This window comes from Puntigrus tetrazona, chromosome 5 (genome assembly GCF_018831695.1).
Source record: "Puntigrus tetrazona isolate hp1 chromosome 5, ASM1883169v1, whole genome shotgun sequence".
In the NCBI taxonomy this organism is placed as follows: domain Eukaryota; kingdom Metazoa; phylum Chordata; class Actinopteri; order Cypriniformes; family Cyprinidae; genus Puntigrus; species Puntigrus tetrazona.
The window spans coordinates 25,929,133-25,939,719 of record NC_056703.1 but is presented as its reverse complement, the minus strand read 5'-3'; the positions used below and the strand labels follow the sequence as shown (position 1 = coordinate 25,939,719).

The 10,587-nt window shown below is 46.0% G+C and overlaps 1 non-coding gene across 1 annotated transcript; it reads right to left on the bottom strand.

The window, feature by feature from the left end:
• Positions 1-9,450: 9,450 nt before the first annotated feature.
• trnag-gcc lies at positions 9,451-9,521 on the bottom strand. The gene has a single exon. It is a non-coding gene; the product is annotated as a tRNA-Gly (tRNA).
• Between the last annotated feature and the right edge of the window lie 1,066 nt (positions 9,522-10,587).

The following is a 10,587-nucleotide window of genomic DNA, read 5'->3' as shown; positions in this document are numbered from 1 at the left end:
GTTTTGATCACTGTTTGGTCCATCATATACCGCCATCCAGGCAAGAGCTGAGATCAGCTATAGTCTTGCCTAGGACTGTAAACAAAGACAGACTAACGAAGCAGAGTGGGATTCACAAACCTGTTTCTCTCCACCGCTTGGACTGTCTTGGAAGCTGCTGCCACAGAAACGGTAACCTCATATATCAGTTTCTGATCACTGTTTGGTCCATTATATACCGCCATCCAGGCAAGAGCTGAAACCAGCTATAGTCTTGCCTAGGACTGTAAACAAAGACAGACTAACGAGGCAGAGCGGATTATACAAACCTGTTTCTCTCTCGCCGCTTGGACTGTCTTTGAAGCTGCTGCCACAGAAACGGTAACCTCATATATCAGTTTCTGATCACTGATTGGTCCATTTCATACCGCCCTCCAGGCAAAAGCTGAAACCAGCTATAGTCTTGCCTAGGACTGTCAACAAAGACAGACTAACGAAGCAGAGTGGGATTCACAATCCTGTTTCTCTCCCACCGCTTGGACTGTCTTTGAAGCTGCTGCCACAGAAACGGTAACCTCATATATCAGTTTCACTGTTTGGTCCATTATATACCGCCATCCAGGCAAGAGCTGAAACCAGCTATAGTCTTGCCTAGGACTGTAAAACAAAGACAGACTAACGAGGCAGAGCGGGATTACAAACCTGTTTCTCTCTCGCCGCTTGGACTGTCTTTGAAGCTGCTGCCACAGAAATTAACCTCATATATCAGTTTCTGATCACTGATTGGTCCATTTCTTACCGCTAGTCCAGGCAAAGCTGAAACTTATAGTCTTGCCTAGGACTGTCAACAAAGACAGACTAATTACAGAGTGGGATTCACAATCCTGTTTCTCTCCAGCATTGTGGACTGTCTTTGAAGCAACTGCCAGAAACGGTAACCTCATATATCAGTTTCTGTGAGGACATATGACCAGGAAACCATTCTCACCTCCTAATCCCCACACCTGCCCTCAGTCAGCAGACGTCCAGGTGTTTGACTCAAGCACAATGGCACACCCCAGCCAAGAGGCGGGCATTGGTGGTTCAGTGGTAGAATTCTCGCCTGTCGCGCTGGAGACCCGGGTTCGATTCCCGGCCGTAGCAGGCAGAAGCAGTGGCGACGAAAACGCAACCTGATTTAGCTGCTCTTAAAATTGAACTGGAAATTAAGTGCTGCTCATAAAAAATACCTACGGATGTCATTCTGTTGTTTTAATTTAGCATTGGTCAATATTACTTTCCTGAAAGAGACTGGTAGAATTCTCGCCTGCCGCTGGGAGACCCGTGTGCGATTGCTGGGCAAATGTGACATACTACATCACTGTTAGACAATAATAAAGGATGCATACCACTCTGTCCAAAGAGCCGCCTTGGGAGTTTCTGATCACTGTTTGGTCCATCTCATACCGACCGACTCCAGGCAAAAGCTGAAACCAGCTATAGTCTTGCCTAGAACTGTAAACAAAGACAGACTAACGAAGCAGAGTGGGATTTACAAACCTGTTTCTCTCTCGCCGCTTGGACTGTCTTTGAAGCTGCTGCCACAGAAACGGTAACCTCATATATCAGTTTCTGATCACTGTTTGGTCCATCATATACCGCCATCCAGGCAAGAGCTGAAATCAGCTATAGTCTTGCCTAGGACTGTAAACAAAGACAGACTAAGGAAGCAGAGTGGGATTCACAAACCTGTTTCTCTCCCACCGTTTGGACTGTCTTTGAAGCTGCTGCCACAGAAACGGTAACCTCATATATCAGTTTTTGATCACTGTTTGGTCCATCATATACCGCCATCCAGGCAAGAGCTGAGATCAGCTATAGTCTTGTCTCTAGGACTGTAAACAAAGACAGACTAACGAAGCAGAGTGGGATTCACAAACCTGTTTCTCTCCCACCGTTTGGACTGTCTTGGAAGCTGCTGCCACAGAAACGGTAACCTCATATATCAGTTTCTGATCACTGTTTGGTCCATTAAATACCGCCATCCAGGCAAGAGCTGAAACCCGCTATAGTCTTGCCTAGGACTGTAAACAAAGACAGACTAACGAGGCAGAGCGGAATATACAAACCTGTTTCTCTCTCGCCGTTTGGACTGTCTTTGAAGCTGCTGCCACAGAAACGATAACCTCATATATCAGTTTCTGATCACTGATTGGTCCATTTCATACCGCTTCTCCAGGCAAAAGCTGAAACCAGCTATAGTCTTGCCTAGGACTGTCAACAAAGACAGACTAACGAAGCAGAGTGGGATTCACAATCCTGTTTCTCTCCCACCGTTTGGACTGTCTTTGAAGCTGCTGCCACAGAAACGGTAACCTCATATATCAGTTTTTGATCACTGTTTGGTCCATTATATACCGCCATCCAGGCAAGAGCTGAAACCAGCTATAGTCTTGCCTAGGACTGTAAACAAAGACAGACTAACGAGGCAGAGCGGGATTCACAAACCTGTTTCTCTCTCGCCGCTTGGACTGTCTTTGAAGCTGCTGCCACAGAAACGGTAACCTCATATATCAGTTTCTGATCACTGTTTGGTCCATTATATACCGCCATCCAGGCAAGAGCTGAAACCCGCTATAGTCTTGCCTAGGACTGTAAACAAAGACAGACTAACGAGACAGAGCGGGATTTACAAACCTGTTTCTCTCTCGCCGTTTGGACTGTCTTTGAAGCTGCTGCCACAGAAACGGTAACCTCATATATCAGTTTCTGATCACTGATTGGTCCATTTCATACCGCCCTCCAAGCAAAAGCTTAAACCAGCTATAGTCTTGCCTAGGACTGTCAACAAAGACAGACTAACGAAGCAGAGTGGGATTCACAATCCTGTTTCTCTCCCACCGTTTGGACTGTCTTTGAAGCTGCTGCCACAGAAACGGTAACCTCATATATCAGTTTCTGTGAGGACATATGCGTTCCTACCAGGACTTATTTAACTTATAACAACGACAAACAATGGTTCACTGCTAAACTCAGTAAACAAAGAGGAATTATTCTGAAAAGCTTCGCACTCAGTTCTCTTCTAGTGGCACAGACTCTGTGTGGAAAGGTCTGAAAGACAAGACCAATTACAAGACATCATCCCCAGCATTGTGGCAAATCAACAACTGGCAGACGACCTGAACGAGTTTTACTGCAGGTATGAAAAGAAACCATTCTCACCTCCTGTAATCCCCCACACCTGCCCTCAGTCAGCAGACGTCCAGGTGTTTGACTCTGCTGCACAAGGCACACCCCAGCCAACAGGCGGGCATTGGTGGTTCAGTGGTAGAATTCTCGCCTGCCGCGCGGGAGACCCGGGTTCGATTCCCGACTGTAGCAGGCCGTAGCAGGCAGAAGCAGTGGCGGACGAAAACGCAACCTGATTTAGCTGCTCTTAAAATTGAACTGGAAATTAAGTGCTGCTCATAAAATACCTACGGATGTCATTCTGTTGTTTTAATTTAGCATTCCCGGCAGTAGCAGGCAGAGCAGTGGCGGACGGCGCAACCTGATTTAGCTGCTCTTAAAATTGAACTGGAAATTAAGACTGCTCATAAAAATACCTACGGATGTCATTCTGTTGTTTTAATTTAGCATTCCCGGCCGTAGCAGGCAGAAGCAGTGGCGGGCGAAAAACGCAACCTGATTTAGCTGCTCTTAAAATTGAACTGGAAATTAAGTGCTGCTCATAAAATACCTACGGATGTCATTCTGTTGTTTTAATTTAGCATTGGTCAATATTACTTTCCTGAAAGAGACTGGTAGAATTCTCGCCTGCCGCGAGGGAGACCTGTGCGATTGCTGGGCAATGTGACATACTACATCACTGTTAGACAATAATAAAGGATGCATACCACTCTGTCCAAAGAGCCGCCTTGGGAGTTTCTGATCACTGTTTGGTCCATCTCATACCGAAGAGTTTTACTGCAGGTATGAAAAGAAACCATTCTCACCTCCTGTAATCCCCACACCTGCCCTCAGTCAGCAGACGTCCAGGTGTTTGACTCAAGCACACCCCAGCCTAGAGACGGGCATTGGTGGTTCAGTGGTAGAATTCTCGCCTCTGCCGCGCTGGAGACCCGGTTCGATTCCCGACTGTAGCAGGCCGTAGCAGGCCGTAGCAGGCAGAAGCAGTGGCGGACGAAAAAACGCAACCTGATTTAGCTGCTCTTAAAATTGAACTGGAAATTAAGTGCTGCTCATAAAATACCTACGGATGTCATTCTGTTGTTTTAATTTAGCATTGGTCAATATTACTTTCCTGAAAGAGAGACTGGTAGAATTCTCGCCTGCCGCGAGAGACCCGTGTGCGCGATTGCTGGGCAATGTGACATACTAGATCACTGTTAGACAATAATAAAGGATGCATACCACTCTGTCCAAAGAGCCGCCTTGGGAGTTTCTGATCACTGTTTGGTCCATCTCATACCGACCTCCAGGCAAAAGCTGAAACCAGCTATAGTCTTGCCTAGGACTGTAAACAAAGACAGACTAACGAAGCAGAGTGGGATTCACAAACCTGTTTCTCTCCCACCGTTTGGACTGTCTTGGAAGCTGCTGCCACAGAAACGGTAACCTCATATATCAGTTTCTGATCACTGTTTGGTCCATCTCATACCGCCCTCCAGGCAAAAGCTGAGATCAGCTATAGTCTTGCCTAGGATTGTAAACAAAGACAGACTAACGAAGCAGAGTGGGATTTATAAACCTGTTTCTCTCTCGCCGTTTGGACTGTCTTTGAGGCTGCTGCCACATAAACGGTAACCTCATATATCAGTTTCTGATCACTGTTTGGTCCATTACATACCGCCATCCAGGCAAGAGCTGAAATCAGCTATAGTCTTGCCTAGGACTGTCAAACAAAGACAGACTAACGAAGCAGAGTGGGATTTACAAAACCTGTTTCTCTCTCACCGTTTGGACTGTCTTTGAAGCTGCTGCCACAGAAACGGTAACCTCATATATCAGTTTCTGATCACTGATTGGTCCATCTCATACCGCCCTCCAGGCAAAAGCTGATATCAGCTATAGTCTTGCCTAGGACTGTAAACAAAGACAGAAACGAAGCAGAGTGGGATTTACAAACCTGTTTCTCTTCTTCTGTGAGGACATATGCGTTCCTACCAGGACTTATTTAACTTATAACAACGACAAACAATGGTTCACTGCTAAACTCAGTAAACAAAGAGGAATTATTCTGAAAAGCTTCGCACTCAGTTCTCTTCTAGTGGCACAGACTCTGTGTGGAAAGGTCTGAAAGACATGACCAATTACAAGACACCATCCCCAGCATTGTGGCAAATCAACAACTGGCAGACGACCTGAACGAGTTTTACTGCAGGTATGAAAAGAAACCATTCTCACCTCCTGTAATCCCCACACCTGCCCTCAGTCAGCAGACGTCCAGGTGTTTGACTCAAGCACAGTGGCACACCCTGCCAAGAGGCGGGCATTGGTGGTTCAGTGGTAGAATTCTTGCCTGCCACGCGGGAGACCCGGGTTCGATTCCCGCCGTAGCAGGCAGAAGCAGTGGCGGACGAAAACACAACCTGATTTAGCTGCTCTTAAAATTGAACTGGAAATTAAGTGCTGCTCATAAAATACCTACGGATGTCATTCTGTTGTTTTCATTTAGCATTGGTCAATATTACTTTCCTGAAAGAGACTGGTAGAATTCTCGCCTGCCGCTGGGAGACCCGTGTGCCATTGCTGGGCAATGTGACATACTAGATCACTGTTAGACAATAATAAAGGATGCATACCACTTTGTCCAAAGAGCCGCCTTGGGAGTTTCTGATCACTGTTTGGTCCATCTCATACCGATCTCCAGGCAAAAGCTGAAATCAGCTATAGTCTTGCCTAGGACTGTAAACAAAGACAGACTAACGAGGCAGAGCGGGATTTACAAACCTCTTTCTCTCTCGCCGCTTGGGACTGTCTTTGAAGCTGCTGCCACAGAAACGGTAACCTCATATATCAGTTTCTGATCACTGTTTGGTCCATCATATACGCCATCCAGGCAAGAGCTGAAATCAGCTATAGTCTTGCCTAGGACTGTAAACAAAGACAGACTAAGGAAGCAGAGTGGGATTCACAAACCTTCTTCTCTCCCACCGTTTGGACTGTCTTTGAAGCTGCTGCCACAGAAACGGTAACCTCATATATCAATTTTTGATCACTGTTTGGTCCATCATATACCGCCATCCAGGCAAGAGCTGAGATCAGCTATAGTCTTGCCTAGGACTGTAAACAAAGACAGACTAAGGAAGCAGAGTGGGATTCACAAACCTGTTTCTCTCCCACCGCTTGGACTGTCTTTGAAGCTGCTGCTGCCACAGAAACGGTAACCTCATATATCAGTTTTTGATCACTGTTTGGTCCATCATATACCGCCATCCAGGCAAGAGCTGAGATCAGCTATAGTCTTGCCTAGGACTGTAAACAAAGACAGACTAACGAAGCAGAGTGGGATTCACAAACCTGTTTCTCTCCCACCGTTTGGACTGTCTTGGAAGCTGCTGCCACAGAAACGGTAACCTCATATATCAGTTTCTGATCACTGTTTGGTCCATTAAATACCGCCATCCAGGCAAGAGCTGAAACCCGCTATAGTCTTGCCTAGGACTGTAAACAAAGACAGACTAACGAGGCAGAGCGGAATATACAAACCTGTTTCTCTCTCGCCGTTTGGACTGTCTTTGAAGCTGCTGCCAACAGAAACGATAACCTCATATATCAGTTTCTGATCACTGATTGGTCCATTTCAAACCGCCCTCCAGGCAAAAGCTGAAACCAGTTATAGTCTTGCCTAGGACTGTCAACAAAGACAGACTAACGAAGCAGAGTGGGATTCACAATCCTGTTTCTCTCCCACCGTTTGGACTGTCTTTGAAGCTGCTGCCACAGAAACGGTAACCTCATATATCAGTTTTTAATCACTGTTTGGTCAATTATATACCGCCATCCAGGCAAGAGTCTCTTTCAGGAAAGTAATATTGACCAATGCTAAATTAAAACAACAGAATGACATCCGTAGGTATTTTATGAGCAGCACTTAATTTCCAGTTCAATTTTAAGAGCAGCTAAATCAGGTTGCGTTTTCGTCCGCCACTGCTTCTGCCTGCTACGGCCGGGAATCGAACCCGGGTCTCCCATGCGGCAGGCGGGAATTCTACCACTGAACCACCAGGTGAGAATGGTTTCTTTTCATACCTGCAGTAAAACTCGTTCAGGTCGTCTGCCAGTTGTTGATTTGCCACAATGCTGGGGGATGGTGTCTTGTAATTGGTCATGTCTTTCAGACCTTTCCACACAGAGTCTGTGCCACTAGAAGAGAACTGAGTGCAGAAGCTTTTCAGAATAATTCCTCTTTGTTTACTGAGTTTAGCAGTAAACCATTGTTTGTCGTTGTTATAAGTTAAATAAGTCCTGGTAGGAACGCATATGTCCTCACAGAAACTGATATATGAGGTTACCGTTTCTGTGGCAGCAGCTTCAAAGACAGTCCAAACGGTGGGAGAGAAACAGGATTGTGAATCCCACTCTGCTTCGTTAGTCTGTCTTTGTTGACAGTCCTAGGCAAGACTATAGCTGGTTTCAGCTTTTGCCTGAAGGGCGGTATGAAATGGACCAATCAGTGATCAGAAACTGATATATGAGGTTACCGTTTCTGTGGCAGCAGCTTCAAAGACAGTCCAAACGGCGAGAGAGAAACAGGTTTGTATATCCCGCTCTGCCTCGTTAGTCTGTCTTTGTTTACAGTCCTAGGCAAGACTATAGCGGGTTTCAGCTCTTTCCTGGATGGATGGTATATAATGGATAATGGACCAAACAGTGATCAGAAACTGATATATGAGGTTACCGTTTCTGTGGCAGCAGCTTCCAAGACAGTCCAAACGGTGGGAGAGAAACAGGTTTGTGAATCCCACTCTCTGCTTCGTTAGTCTGTCTTTGTTTACAGTCCTAGGCAAGAAGACTACAGCTGATCTCAGCTCTTGCCTGGAGGGCGTATATGATGGACCAAACAGTGATCAAAAACTGATATATGAGGTTACCGTTTCTGTGGCAGCAGCTTCAAAGACAGTCCAAACGGTGGGAGAGAAACAGGTTTGTGAATCCCACTCTGCTGCTTCGTCTAGTCTGTCTTTGTTTACAGTCCTAGGCAAGACTACAGCTGATCTCAGCTCTTGCCTGGAGGGCGGTATATGATGGACCAAACAGTGATCAAAAAACTGATATATGAGGTTACCGTTTCTGTGGCAGCAGCTTCAAAGACAGTCCAAACGGTGGGAGAGAAACAGGTTTGTGAATCCCACTCTGCTTCCTTAGTCTGTCTTTGTTTACAGTCCTAGGCAAGACTATAGCTGATCTCAGCTTTTGCCTGGATGGCGGTATATGATGGACCAAACAGTGATCAAAAACTGATATATGAGGTTACCGTTTCTGTGGCAGCAGCTTCAAAGACAGTCCAAACGGTGGGAGAGAAACAGGTTTGTGAATCCCACTCTGCTTCCTTAATCTGCCTTTGTTTACAGTCCTAGGCAAGACTATAGCTGATTTCAGCTCTTGCTTGGATGGCGGTATATGATGGACCAAACAGTGATCAAAAACTGATATATGAGGTTACCGTTTCTGTGGCAGCAGCAGCTTCAAAGACAGTCCAAACGGTGGAGAGAAACAGGTTTGTGAATCCCACTCTGCTTCCTTAGTCTGTCTTTGTTTACAGTCCTAGGCAAGACTATAGCTGATTTCAGCTCTTGCCTGGATGGCGGTATATGATGGACCAAACAGTGATCAGAAACTGATATATGAGGTTACCGTTTCTGTGGCAGCAGCTTCAAAGACAGTCCAAACGGCGAGAGAGAAACAGGTTTGTAAATCCCACTCTGCTTCGTTAGTCTGTCTTTGTTTACAGTTCTAGGCAAGACTATAGCTGATCTCAGCTCTTGCCTGGATGGCGGTATGAAATGGACCAATCAGTGATCAGAAACTGATATGTGAGGTTACCGTTTCTGTGGCAGCAGCTTCAAAGACAGTCCAAACGGCGAGAGAGAAACAGGTTTGTAAATCCCACTCTGCTTCGTTAGTCTGTCTTTGTTTACAGTTCTAGGCAAGACTATAGCTGGTTTCAGCTTTTGCCTGGAGGTCGGTATGAGATGGACCAAACAGTAATCAGAAACTCCCAAGGCGGCTCTTTGGACAGAGTGGTATGCATCCTTTATTATTGTCTAACAGTGATGTAGTATGTCACATTGCCCAGCAATCGCACACGGGTCTCCCCCGGGGCAGGCGAGAATTCTACCAGTCTCTTTCAGGAAAGTAATATTGACCAATGCTAAATTAAAACAACAGAATGACATCCGTAGGTATTTTATGAGCAGCACTTAATTTCCAGTTCAATTTTAAGAGCAGCTAAATCAGGTTGCGTTTTCGTCCGCCACTGCTTCTGCCTGCTACGGCCGGGAATCGAACCCGGGTCTCCCGCGCGGCAGGCGGGAATTCTACCACTGAACCACCAATGCCCGCCTCTTGGCTGGGGTGTGCCATTGTGCTTGAGTCAAACACCTGGACGTCTGCTGACTGAGGGCAGGTGTGGGGTATTACAGGAGGTGAGAATGGTTTCTTTTCATACCTGCAGTAAAACTCGTTCAGGTCGTCTGCCAGTTGTTGATTTGCCACAATGCTGGGGGATGGTGTCTTGTAATTGGTCATGTCTTTCAGACCTTTCCACACAGAGTCTGTGCCACTAGAAGAGAACTGAGTGCGAAGCTTTTCAGAATAATTCCTCTTTGTTTACTGAGTTTAGCAGTAAACCATTGTTTGTCGTTGTTATAAGTTAAATAAGTCCTGGTAGGAACGCATATGTCCTCACAGAAACTGATATATGAGGTTACCGTTTCTGTGGCAGCAGCTTCAAAGACAGTCCAAACGGTGGGAGAGAAACAGGATTGTGAATCCCACTCTGCTTCCTTAGTCTGTCTTTGTTGACAGTCCTAGGCAAGATTATAGCTGGTTTCAGCTTTTGCCTGAAGGGCGGTATGAAATGGACCAATCAGTGATCAGAAACTGATATATGAGGTTACCGTTTCTGTGGCAGCAGCTTCAAAGACAGTCCAAACGGCGAGAGAGAAACAGGTTTGTATATCCCGCTCTGCCTCGTTAGTCTGTCTTTGTTTACAGTCCTAGGCAAGACTATAGCGGGTTTCAGCTCTTGCCTGGATGGCGGTATATAATGGACCAAACAGTGATCAGAAACTGATATATGAGGTTACCGTTTCTGTGGCAGCAGCTTCCAAGACAGTCCAAACGGTGGGAGAGAAACAGGTTTGTGAATCCCACTCTGCTTCGTTAGTCTGTCTTTGTTTACAGTCCTAGGCAAGACTATAGCTGATCTCAGCTCTTGCCTGGATGGCGGTATATGATGGACCAAACAGTGATCAAAAACTGATATATGAGGTTACCGTTTCTGTGGCAGCAGCTTCAAAGACAGTCCAAACGGCGAGAGAGAAACAGGTTTGTAAATCCCACTCTGCTTCGTTAGTCTGTCTTTGTTTACAGTCCTAGGCAAGACTATAGCTGATCTCAGCT